Here is a 14,194-nt window from a genome sequence, read left to right as displayed (position 1 = left end):
TCTAAAACTGAAGCGCCAACATAGATTGGTTTATTAAATTTCATTGATGTTCTTCTCATCTTAACTGCGGCTAAATTTTCATCAAATATTCTGTTACCAATGAACTTAGGATATGTTTGTAAATGTCTAATTCTTTTACCATTACTAACTAACTCAATATCATTTCTATTTCTAATATTTTCACAAGTGTTACCATAGAATGCATTGTTCATTAACTTGAAGAAATCTTTCTTAAAATCGGTTTTAGCTTCATTTCTCTGTTTGGTGTTAAAATCTATATATTTTTCTAACCACTTAGATTGACTAAATGAAATATATCTATGTACTTTTTTTAGAATCATTCCTTGACTCAAATAAAACTTTAACATTCTGTAATGTACTACATAATTATATTTATCTTCTTGAGTTACCATTAACTTTTCTGTATGAATATGATTTTCGGGTTTAATTCTTTTTTGGTAATTTGATAATTCTTCATGAGTTACAGTTTTATGTTCGGGACAGTATGCTAGATTTCTAGATTTAAATTTAATATGTTCAGGATATTCTAAATCTACAACAAAGAAGTAACCAGTATCTGAATCATCTGCAATATCTAGAATTCTTTTCTTCCAATCAAATTTATCATTATTTTCATTCTGTAAAACTTCACTTATTTCAAATACTCGATAAGGTTGTGGTTCCATCATTACCCAACCATACAAATTATTTGCATCTATATATAATAACTTTTATAATAACCAGGTTTATCATTTACATTGAAATATCTATCACCTAATACACCTGAAACTCCTCCTCTTATAGATTTTTCAAATAATGATAATTGATCTATATTTGTTAACAAATCCATTTTTATATCTGTAAATTTTAATCCACAATCCCATGTTAAACCTGGTGATGAATAACAATGACAAGGATCAATGTTAAAATATTTTAGGTTTACATCTCTAAACCTTTCGAATATATCCGATAATAATAATACATCTGATTTTAAATATAAATCTACTAATTGTCCATGATTTGTTATTTTGAAATGATTCCAAATATTCAATGTTCTATTATATACTTCATCTTTAACATATTCATTTTTTGATTCAGTTATATTAAAATCATTATGTGATTTATAAAATGAATATGGAATTGCTCCTTTATATCTCATTAATTGCAAATCATCATTATTTGCATAGTGTTGTTTTAATATTTTTAATTCATCATCAACTAATGATTTTGATAAGTTATCTAATGAACTATTTAAAAATCTATATGAATCTATAAATCTTAGGCAACTAAATTGGAATGATATATAATTCTCAGATGTTTTAGCTAACATTCTAAATTTATAAGTTGGTATTTTATCTTTTGATCTATTTGAATTTAATCTTTCTATTTCATTATTAATTTCTTCTATTTTATGGCATAACTGTTTGATGAATAAATGTGCATCATATCCTGATAGATTATGAAATATAACTGGTACAAAATTAATTTTCTTAGCTTGTAAGTTACAATTCTTATGTGCAGCGCCTCTAAACTTTCCATTCAAATGATCATGGTCTCTTACTTTTTATCTTTATAATTAAATATCTTTTCACAATAATAACATTTATCTGCAAACGCAAATTTTTCTTTATCTTCTTCTGTCATTATAATTTCTATATTTGTATTCAATAATTTACTAAATCTTATTTCATATTCAATTAATAAGTCACAAAAATGATTGATAACATTTTCATTTCTATAATGATAATATTCACTTTTAATTAGTTCTGGATAATCAGATTTAATATATAACCCGAAAGCTGCAGCTGATTGATGAATCTTTTTAATTGTATTTGTTTTTGGTGGTTCATCTGAAAAATCATTTTCATTAGAATTTAATTTCTATCTTTTATAATATATTTCTTTTCTATCTTGATCAGTTAATTCTTTATTTAATGATTCAAAATCTCCATATATTACAAATGGAACTTTATTTTTGTAATCATATTTTTTGAATTCTAATATTTTATCCTTTTCATTTGGTAAAACTAATTTACAATTATCATGATTTTCACATAATTGTTTATGATTTAATAATGTACTTTCATTACTGAATTTATGTAAACATTTTCTACATAGATATATTTTATGGTGATCATTTTCTGATTTAAAAAATAAATCTATTTGTTTAATCCACATATAATGATTCTCATAATATGATATATCTATAACATCGTTTGAATCATAATCTTTTGATAGATATAAAGGTTCTAATGTATAATGTTTTATATTGTTACCTTTTGTATTTGGTAATTTGATTAAATCAAATACATTTATTCTTAAATTATTATCTCTTTCTATCTTTGGGACGTTTTTAATTCTAACAGGATACTTATCTATCTTATAACTATTTTCAAATGGTTTATGATGAGTTAATCTAAAACTATGTTGTTTATAATCTTCAACTGGGTGTAAACAACTTGTTATAGCCCATAGAAAACATTTATCATCTTCATTTTGTACATTTATTACAGCATTAGTTTTAAATGGTAGTTTAATATAACTCGATGCTTCAATATCTTGTTCTTTATAATATGATACATTATTTTCATCTATTTGTTTTGATTTAGTTAACTTATTATATTTTGTGTTATACACATGTAAAGTCATAAATATTATTTCATCAAATATTAAACCAGATCCTTCAAAATATTTCTCTTCTATTTTAGTTTTTACTTCATTATAACATTTATCTAATTCATCATCTATATGTTGTTTAGATATAATATGTTGTGAATGAGAATTTATATTATATATTGGTTTATCTTCAGATTTTATGAATTTAACTTTAGAAGATATACTAATTTTAGGGTAATCAACATCAGTAATTATTTTTATAATATTTTTCATATTTTCTAAATGTTTTTTATTTTCTTCTAATGTTTTTCCTTCATGAAATTTAAACTCGATAGCTGCTGGGCCAATATCACTTTTAAATGCTTCGGTTATCTCTATATCTTTTTTATTATCTAATGAATTAATATAATTTCTTACATCTTCCATGTATGGTCTTTTATTGTTTAATTTACTTTTTATGCTTTTAATTGTCTTCTGTTTCTTATCATTATCTTAATCAAAATAATCTTCACCTAAAATATCATTATTCTTATTTCTAATATGACTTTTAGATTTTAAATGTTTATTATAATATCTTTTATCACTGAATGATTGATTACATGTATCACATTTATATATTTCTTTTTCATTCTTTAATTCATCTAATTTAGATTCTAATATATCATCTTTATATTCTAGTTTCAATTTATTCTCTAAATGTGTTTTAGTTTTATTGTGCCTTGCTTTTTGGGATTTATCTATATTGATATTACATGTTGGACAGTAGTACTTATTTGCTTCCATTTTAATACTAAATTTTTTATTAAAATTGATTTTAGAAGTTCAATGATTTATATCATGTATTATTTCAATCACACTTTACTAACACTTTTAATGTTTAAAATCTAACTCATACAAATATGAATATTGAAATAATGTTGTAAATATATACTTTTATATTTATTCTATAAGAGCTTACACTTTGATATTGAATAATCTGTCAATTTGAATGTTATTCACGTATATGATTATTTTAAGAGTAATAGGGATAATAGGCTTTCAGGTTAAAGGTTGAAGGGGCGAGTGAGTAAAAAATGAAAAACATGAAAATAATTACAATTTCTACTTGAATTAGGAGTGAAACTCATAAAAATGAAAAATAAATTAGAGCGTGTGAGAATTTATTTTTCATTTTTATGAGTTTCGCGAGTAATTCAAGTAGAAATTGTAATTATTTTCATGTTTTTCATTTTTTACTCACTCGACCGTTCGACCTTTGGCTTGAAAGCCCATTACGCCTATTACTGCCTACGACTGTCGCCAGATTCGGTGGATTCGGTTATGATGTTTTGTTCTGGTTAAGAGGAGAAAGTCGAAGTTACAAGACGTTTGTTTCAAATCGTATCGGTAAAATTCACGAAGTTACTTCTCCGTCTCAGTGGAGATAAGTTGTAATCCAGCAGATGTCGCGTCAAGAGGCTGCAGTATAGCTCGGTTGAAAGATGAACAGTTATGGTGGCATGGACCACAATTTCTATGCGATATCTCAGACTGATGGCCGGAAACAGAGATCAAAATATCATCCAAAGCCATGGATGAAATTCGTAAAGATTGGGGAGATTATATTACTCATGAAACAGTCGAAAATCCAGACGTAGAAAAACCTACTGGGCTTATGATTCGTGCGTTGGATTTACACGTTGAAAATACAGAAAATCGCAAAGGAAATGATGTTTCGATGACGAATATTCCATTCGACGAATTTGTGTGGAGTTTGAAACCTAGTCCATGGTCAACATGGTTAACTGTACAAAACGGTGGTATATCCTCGACAGGAATGTTTTCGTTGGTTCGAATTTATTCATGGGTTAAGCGATTCGTATTGAACTGTAAAACGTGTAAGTCGAGTAGAAATTATATGATCGCGTATTGTCTCCAGAAGAACTGAAAGCAGTGGATGTAGAGTTGGTGAAAGTACGTCAGCGAGAAACTTTCAGTGAAAAAATAGTAGCGTTAGAAAAGAAGGAAAATGTATTACTCAGTAGTAAACTCGCAGGGTTGAACCCGTACCTGGATGAAAATGGAGTTGTCCGATCGCGAGCGAGAGTCGAAAGATGCGAATTATTACCGGAAGAAACCAAATTTCCGATAAATCTGTCAAAATCGAGTGACATTACAGGACTTTTGATAGTATAAGCACATAATGATAATGTGTAACAACTAGCAGTGCACTCGGGAACTAGCTCGTCAAAATAAATTCAGAAATCGGTCTGGATTTGGCGGGTCCGTTTTCCGTTAAGATGGGCGGAGGTCGGGCTAGAGCGAAAAGATACCTTCTTTTGACGGTTCCTGAACTCCGCTGAAAAAGCTGAAACCTTGAAACAGTGAAACGCTGAAAAGAAAACACTGAAATTTCAGGGGATTTCCGAAAAACGCTGAAATTTCAGGGAATTTCCGAAAAATGCTGAAATTTCAGCGAATTTTCGAAAAATGCTGCTGAAATCGTGCTAGGAACCGACAATACACGTTTTTAAATATTTTCCGGGCCGGGACCGCTGCCGAGTCCTGAACCTTTGCTTTAGTCTCTACCTAATTATTGGTTATAGAGACATGCATACACAGCATTTGTGGAGTTTGAAAACCTATCAAAACCCTATCACAACCCTACAAGCCAACTTTAAACACTATGCTGAATATTCCAAGAATGTGGTTTACTTCTTTACAAGACGAAAAAATTTTATTTCAACATTTCAAATGTATGTAAAATATGATTATAAGAGCCACTTTTCTTTTGTCAACACGTCACGCATGACAATGGGTGATTGTGGTAGGCCTATTCTGTGTTGGAGACTGGAGGTAAGTTAAATTTGATAGCTACTTATAATGATGATGCGGCTTTTGGACAAAAGGATCTTTACTTAATTTCGTTTTAATTCACCGTGAGTATTAATGGATTTAACAATTGCGAATAATTAATTTGCTATAATCATCAGGTTTTTTAAAGAAATGGCATACCATCTGTTCGAAAAATGTATCAATTCTTATTTTTAGACTATCTATAAAAGGAGGAATCATGGACCAAGTTGATTTGCTAAGATGGACATACAGATACCGAGAAAATACTTCTTGTAGCAGTGATTATATTTCATATCAGATGCCACCAGTGAACTACAACTGTGAAATTTGCAGCAGGATAGCTTAACGACACAATTTTTTAAAGATAAAATAAAACGAACGCTATTTCAGTAATAACTTGATTCAACCAGAGAAAAATAGGTCAACAGCTGATGTACAGTAGTACCCCGCTTTACTTGGTTTTCCTGGGACCAAATTTGTAGTCTTTAAAATCTAAGCGATATTCCGAGGTAACCAAGGGGATTTCAATAGAACTTTAAGCAATGGAACCAGGATTCAAGTCCAAGCTAAGCCAATCTGTGGCTTTAACGCTTGATTCGGATAAAATGTGTACTTTTGTGTACTCTTGCAGAATGTATATTTAAAGCTGTTAATTGATATAGATAGATAAATGTTCAATTATTGGATCTTTCTTGTTGACTCGTTTAATTTTGCGAGTTAAGAGTTCCACTTAATCCAGTGCCTAGCCTTAATCTACACTAAAGCCAAGCCTGTGTATGGGAAAATGTTTTTCGACTCTCATAGGCCAGACAAATCGAGGCATGAATGCAGATGCTAGTCTCCAGCAAGTTGAGAAAGTAAACCAAGTTTTGACCTCTACCCGGGGTCGACCTTTTAAGGCTCCTCCTTGTAGAAAATGTAGAAATATGAAACCCAATCGAAGCTATGCTAAGTACAATGTCAGTTGAACCTTTATTTACGAAGTTTAATGACACCGAAAATAAAATCAAAATAATCAAATTTCGATGCTAGCACTCATTATGGGTTGTCAGGTCCAGCCTAACTGTACTTTCATTCAACTAGTTCTTGTATGAATTGTGGAAATAGAATTACAATGAGAAGTTACAAGGAATTACCAAACAATAAGAAAAACTATTGAGAATTAGAATTACTGTATTTAAGAATTTATTCAAATGAAGTGAAAACTTCAGCTCATACGGGTACATGCACATAAAACAATAACAACAATTTATATCATGATGTACAGACAAATGAAATGTAAATAAATGAAGTAAAATATTATTTATTTAATTTTCCATTTTGGGGAAGCATGATGGTAGTTTTTGGAACTGACGTAGTTTTGATGAACTAATTTTTGGCTAGTAAGTATCATGATATAGTGTGTCCTGAACAATTTTTGTTTCTCCTGATTCAACTGAAGATTCCGGCTTTTGTCAAAGAAATGAGGTCCTCAATCAATCGATCAAAAGTTGAGCACAGACCACTATTCCAAAATCTTCTATATCCTATAACATAGTAAAAATAAGGAATCCGAGAGTTTAGTTCATATATAAGCGCGTTAATTCAAGGGAAATCCTGCTTATGGCATTGGCCAGCATCTTAGCGACATAGGCCTAACCAACTTAACTTTTGAAATCAAACCTATAGAAAGGAGGGGAATCCCAGTAAAGGTATGCCAGTACATCCGAGCCGAATGCCCCACCGTTTTTGGTACCCATACTCCGAGCAAAAGAGGTCCAGGAAATTCCTATTCCCTTCAATACGTTCCCTGTAAAAACATACGTAGCCAACACTAGCTTGGCCGGAAAACGCCAGAAATAACGACTTTGTGAACCCGTATAGTGGCGCCCTCAACGGGAGATTCACCATCTTTTTACGCTGAGCAAGACGGCTTGAATTGTTGGTCGGAAAATCGGTTGAAATTATCGGTTGTTAAACGCCCATCTAGTTGTAGATTAACAGTCACTGATCGAGACAGAGAAGTGGAAGATTGTTGATATTGATCGCGATCGGTCGGTTGGGGGATCGAATCCATTGAATTAGATTCGTCGATTCTCGGGTGGTTCGTACGTGCTCTCCTCTCCGGTTTAATACATGAATACAAGTCGATGATTTGGTCTATATCTTGAATTTCTTCCGGTTATCGTTCGATACTATAATAAATATATTCATCCTACAGATAATATATTCTTCTCTTTCAAGAGTGTATTTTCAAATATATCTTGTCTCCAATATTACATATCCTCCGTAAGGAGAGGTTGTTTGGTATTTTTTTCAGATTATGGCGGACAGTGGTATTTCCGCCCCCAAGGGGCCAACGCCAAGTCTCGCTCCTACGCTTCTCGGAAAGAGAAGTCGACTAGTAGTGCTGACAATACGTCAGTGGTTACTAACTCTCCGAGTATTCCTGCTCCCCCTGCCCTTGATCGGCCGGTCACGCAGGTTTCGAACCCACCTCGTCCCGGCGGATTCGGTCTCCACGGGATCTCGATCGCGACAACCGGCCCGCTCACGTCAGATTTGCGGGTCCCGGTCGCATTAAAGAATTCGGTCCCTGGTCCGGTCACGGACCCGGTCATCCGGTCGAAGGTCCGGTCTCGGTCAAAAACACGGTCCTGGTCAGGAACTGGTTTACATTCAGGTGCCAGTACCCGGTCCCGGACCCCGGTCAAGGTCCGCAAGGCACGTGAATACTCGATCTCTGTATCACCCTGCAAAGGATCTACAGCCGATCGCTCGTTAAGTGCGCACAGTGAGCGTCGCCCACGAGAGCGCCGTAGGAAAACGGATAAGCACGGCGGTAGGTGACACCGTTCTCGATCTCCGAATAGGAGCTCTGTTTCGCGCGCAACAGGGATAGTGAGATCTACCGCAGGAGATAAATGTCGACGGTATCGTCGACCTATCGGTCACGTTCCCGGTCTCCGGTGCGACACCGAAGGAAGTCTCATTCCAGCCACAGGTCGGCTCCTTCGGACGAAGTTAGTTCCATATTACTAGCCATTCAAGCGCAAGTGTTGGCCTTCAGCGAAGAGCTATAAGCACTACAAGCAGGATCCCAGGACTGGTCCTGGCCTCCTCTGTAATCCGTTAACAAAGATCTAAAGTTCCTTTCGTGTACGGAGCCGCATATTACCGGAATTCGGCCTAGCTATCATGCGACTCCAGGTTCGTCATTTAAGCCAACCACGGCTATCGATGCCGATGCCGATGTGGGATTTGGGTACGTTGGGCATTTTCACGGCTCAACCTAGCACGTATGCCACGCCTAAACAGGCAATGGAGGCTATGCAGTCCTTAAGCGAAAGCATTTGCCAAATCGGTTCCTTCAAGACATTGCTCTGTTCGCGATGCACGGGGAACTGGTCGCGATAAAATCCCTATTGGCTTCGTCGGCGCCAGATTTGGATATGGTTTCGGATGGGTCACTACGATTGACAGACTCCTACAGTCATCAGCAAGAGCGATTTGCCATCAAGTGCCAGTGGCATTCAGGTTACAGGCTAATCTGGCCCTGATAGCTCGGCACTTCTTGTTAAAAGATGCCAAACTCTCAGATGCGATTAAACAAAACTTGTATAGGGCCCTGTTGGGGCTGTCAAGTCGTTTGTTTTCGGGTTGGTGTTGGCCGACAGCTCAACAAGCTCAAAGGCTGAAGGATTCGCAGCATAAGACGGCCCCATGGCTTATTCCTAAGAAAAAGGACGCGGCCAAGCCTACGGCGTCTTCGTCCGGGAAATCAGCTTTGGTTGCAGTACAGGACGGTGCTAACCGCTCGGCCCAGTATCGGCAGGCCGGCTGGTCTGCGAATGGTTCTAATGCCTTAATTTCGAATCAGAAGTCGGGCAGGAAGTTCTCTGCTAAGGGTAAAGGTCCAAAAAAGGTCAATCCCTTTCGGAGGCAGACTAATCAAACGCAATGAAGGCTCCGTACCAGTGGGAGCATGCCTAAGAAGCTGTGCTTTCCGCTGGTACGAGCTCATTGGCGATACCTGGCTGACACGAACCGTCTCGGCCGGGAACCGGTTTCAGTTTCGCAAGAAACCTCCCTGGGGAAGGTCCCCTCCGGACATGCGACCCAAGAAAGGTCAGGAGCAGCACATTATCCCGGCGATCCAGGAGCCAATCGATAAAGGAGCCCTGCGTCGCGTTCGGGATCATCCCTCTTGGGGTTGGTATTCCAGGATCTTCACCGTTCCAAGGCATCCGGCGGTCTTCGGACGGTGATAAGACCTCTCTCTTTCCTAAACAAGTTTCTCGACTGCCCAAAATTCAAAATGATGACCCCCAAAGAAGTCATTCAAGGCATGAAACCCAGGCAATGGGCTGCTTCTATCGAATGAAATACACTTATTTTCAAGTGCCGGTGCATCCGAAGTCTCATCGGTATCTCCGCGTAAAGTGGAAAGGCATCCACTATCAGTTCACGTCGCTCCCCTTCGGCCTGAGTGCAGCCACTTGGGTATGTACCAAGGTCGTAAAGGGGGTCCAGAAAAGGCTACAAAGGAAAGGTATTCGTCTTTTTGTATACCTAGACGATTGGTTGGTGGTAGGCAATTCGGAGGGAGAATGTCGATCTCGTTCCCCGAATCGGGAATTAGGTTTCCTCGTAAATGGGGAAAAGTCCCAGCTTGCCCCATCGGAGAAATTCCTTTATCTCGGAATGTTTTTCGATCTCGTTCGAGGGATCGTCCGGCCGGCGGACAGCCGAATAGAGAAACTCAAATCGGCAGTTCTCGGCTTGACCAGTGGAACACAGCGTTCCGCTAGTTTTTGGTCGGTACAGGTAAGTTCTGTTGGACAGGTAAGTTCTGTTCATTGGTTCAAACTTCACGCGTGGCCGCTGTCCAGCGTAGTCTCCAGAGTGAAGGTTTTTCGGCAAACGTTGCCTCATCTATCGTCGCTTCGACACGACCCTCGACAGGTCTCGTTAACGACTCCAAGTGGGAACTCTTCAGTAATTGGTGCCGTGAGAGACAGGTGGATCCTCACTCACCCTCTGTAGCAGATGTAGCCGATTTTTTCCTTTTTCTATTCAAGGATAAAGGTTTTAAAGTCTGTACAGTGAAAGGCTATGGGTCGGCGATCTCCCATACCCATCACTCGGCGTGCCTTCCGTCAGTCATGGCAGATCCTCGTATTTCACAGCTGATTGCGTGATTTTCCATTTCTCGTCCGAGGGTGATCCAGGATCTTCTCCCATGGGATTTGACGGTCGTTTTGAAGGATCTGACTTCGGCTCCGTACGAGCCTTTAGCTTCTCTGTCGTTTTCACGTCTGACAAAGAAGACCGTGTTTTTACTGTGTTTGGCGGCGCGCAGGTCGGAGCTTCATGCCTTGTCGGCTCGGGCGGGTCATATTGTTTTTGGCCCCCTTGACCAGTTTGTTTTGCCTCGCCCGGGATTGTCGATCCCGGCGAAAAACCAGAAGCCATCCTCTGCGGGCAGGGAGTGGAGAATTGAGGCGCTGAGTTAGGGAGTTTCCGTTGACTTGCAGGACTCGGCCTGGTGCCAAGTCAGGGCTTTGAGGATGTTCCTGTCCCGCACCGAGCCCAGGTGTAAGTCCAGAGAAAGACTTTTTCTCCCCCTTTCGGAGAAGTCGGAGTCTGATATTTCCAGGGCCAAGGTGGCCCGCTGGATAGTCTTGCTCATCAAGGAGGCGCTCAACCCAGAAGGGGTGCCCGATTCCGCGAGAGTAGTGTCTCACCAGGTTCGGTCAATGGCCACTTCGTGGGCGGTTTTCTCTGGTGGTTCTTTAGACCAGGTTTGTAGGGCAGCTTTTTGGTCCTCCCCGTCTACCTTTGCGTCCTTCTACTTATGTGATGTGTCGGGGGAGTTGGGTTCTTTGACTGCGTTGGGCCCCATGCTCCTCGCTCAAGAGAAGCGCTGGCTCATGTCCGGCCCTTCCGTTGAGCCGTCTCAAGTTCCCTTCGTTCCCGGCTCGGGCGACTAGGGACCTTGCGGTTAGCTTTTCCGGCCTTTGGTATAAGTCCGGGGGCTGTCGACATGTTGTAGTAATAGTGTACATGAGTTCAGTTTGTTACGATAATTTAATCTCGATTTATTTACTGGAGTAGGGAGCACGTTTCCCATTCTCTTTTGGCCATTGGCAAAAAATGGTTGTCTTCGAATCAGAACATTGCGAACGGAGATATTGCGTTAGTTATCGATAAAGGTCTTCCAAGGCGGCAGTGGAAATTGGGAGAAATCAAATCAGTCTATCCATGAAAAGATGGATTAATTCGTGTCGTTGATGTTGAAGCCTCGAAGAAGGTTTATAAGCGATCCATAGGCAACATCTGTTCTCTGCTCTCGAAATAATATCGGTTATGTGTTGTATAAACAGTGAAGCAATCATTCGGAAAGAAAACCGAATTTGATGCGTAACTCATTCGTTGGTCGGAATTAGAAATCAGCAAACATATATATATATATATATATATATATATATATATATATATATATATATATATATATATATATATATATATATATATATATATATATATATATATATATATATATATATATATATATATATATATATATATATATATATATATATATATATATATATATATATATATATATATTCAGTTATTACCATTCCCAACAATATTTTTTTGTAAAAAAAATATTAAAATACCTTTGATAGATCTTTCAGGAAAGTTAATATTTTCATTGATTATTTCATCACTTGCATTAATGGTTACAGTTTTAAATGTATCTATATAATCATATAATAATGGAAATCCTTGATTATATCGAGTTTTAATTGTGCTAGCAATATTTTCATCAGTTATTGTATCATATTCTAAACATATATTTGATAATTTATAACCCATATCTTTAATAACACTAGATAATAAAATGTCATTTACAGGTGCAAAATTTATTTCAAATGTAATATCTTCTTGAATTGCATATTGTACAAAGGTGCATTATCATTTATCAATTCAAAATCTAATGGGATTTTATATTTACTACCATAGATCGTTTTAATCAAATTATCTGCAGCATTAGTTACTAATGCATTATTTGCTTATGATCTTATTTCATTTTGATTTTCTGTTTCAATTCCTTGAAATATCATATTTTTTCTACTCTCTTTAGTTAACCATAAATCTTTATAATGTTCAAATGAATTATAATCATCTAATGTATAAACAGTTTCTGGTCCAATTTTTATAGCTAATATTTGTATCAAATATCTACCAACATTATCTACAACCCATTTAAAAATCCAAATCTAAATCCTACTTTTGTTGATCCAGAAATGGAAGAGTTTGCAGATAAATAAGATGAATTAAGATCTTCAAAACCAAAAACATCGAAATAAGTTATTCAATAAATAAGTAGTGATTCAAGTGAATGACAATTAGTATAAGAAAAACAAATTGAAAAAATAGCCGATTTAGAAGAAGAGATAATTAGTGTTTTAGATAATACTGAAACTTGAATTTGCTCATATTAAGATGAGATTTTCTAAAAGTATCACTGTAGAAAAAGAATTATCTGAAGCAAATGAAGAATTAGAACAATTGAAATTAAATAAAAGTAATTGGAAGATGTGGGTTTCATACCAGAGGGCGAGAGGGCGAGACACCACTCATCACAGCTAGGCTCTAGTGAGAACGGACGATTGCTCTGTGACACACATATACAGTGAGTGCGCGTAACAACAGCTGCGCGTGGATAGACCGATACAGTGAGTCTCTACTGAGAACGGTTATTAACGCGTGTGCTATTACTGTAGTACAGTGATTGCGTGTCAACTGTACCCAGATAAATAGATGCTGTGAGGCTTTGGTGAGAACGGTTAATAGCGTGCTTGTTATATACAAGGGGAAGTAATCCCCACTCATCACCACAAATAATTTTGTTTCCGTATAAATGGAAGAGAATAAGACAGAACAAATTGATGTTAATGAAAATCAATATCATTGTCCATATTGTAAAAAATACATTGATAAATCAAATAAACCTTACATGGAAAATGTTAGAAATTATATTGATTCACTAGAAATAAAAGATACAATTGAAATTTTAGAAATATTACGCAGTAAAATTGTGACACACATAAACAGTGAGTGCGCGTAACAACAGCTGCGCGTGTGTTAACTGTACCCGGATAAATAGATGCTGTGAGGCTTGGGTGACAACGGTTAATAGGGTGTTTGTTATATACAAGGGGAAGTAATCCCCGCTCATCACCACGAGTAATTCTTTTTCCTAATAAATGGGAGATAGAAAAGCATTCTTAGCAACAATAAATAACAGAATAAAACCAGCAAAAAAACAATTTGAAATAAAAAAGTTAGTTGATGTTACAAAAGAAATTGAACATAAAATATTGAAATTAGAAAAGATAAAAACTAAATATGGAGAGAAAGTATCAGCTAATTTAAGCTACTGTAAGGTTAGTACATCGCGAGAATTTAAAGTATTTTTACCTGATAAATGGGTTTCATTGAGGACAGAGGAATTAAAAGATTTAGAAGGATTTAAAATAATATTATATCATGGAAAAAATGAAGATGGACATCATGATTTAGAAATTGTTGATTAAATTTAAAAAAATAAATTAATAAAAATAATGAATATCTAGAATCCGAAATGACTTATCTGGACAATTTAATTGCTCCGCGTAGATGGTGCCATAAACGGCACCCACACAGTGATAGACAAAAGTAGTGAGATATTCAATTAATATTCAATTGATTA

Source organism: Tubulanus polymorphus, chromosome 10 (assembly GCF_964204645.1).
Source record: "Tubulanus polymorphus chromosome 10, tnTubPoly1.2, whole genome shotgun sequence".
NCBI classification, from domain to species: Eukaryota; Metazoa; Nemertea; class Palaeonemertea; order Tubulaniformes; family Tubulanidae; genus Tubulanus; species Tubulanus polymorphus.
The sequence above is the reverse complement of the archived record's forward strand: the minus strand, read 5'-3'. Positions refer to the sequence as shown.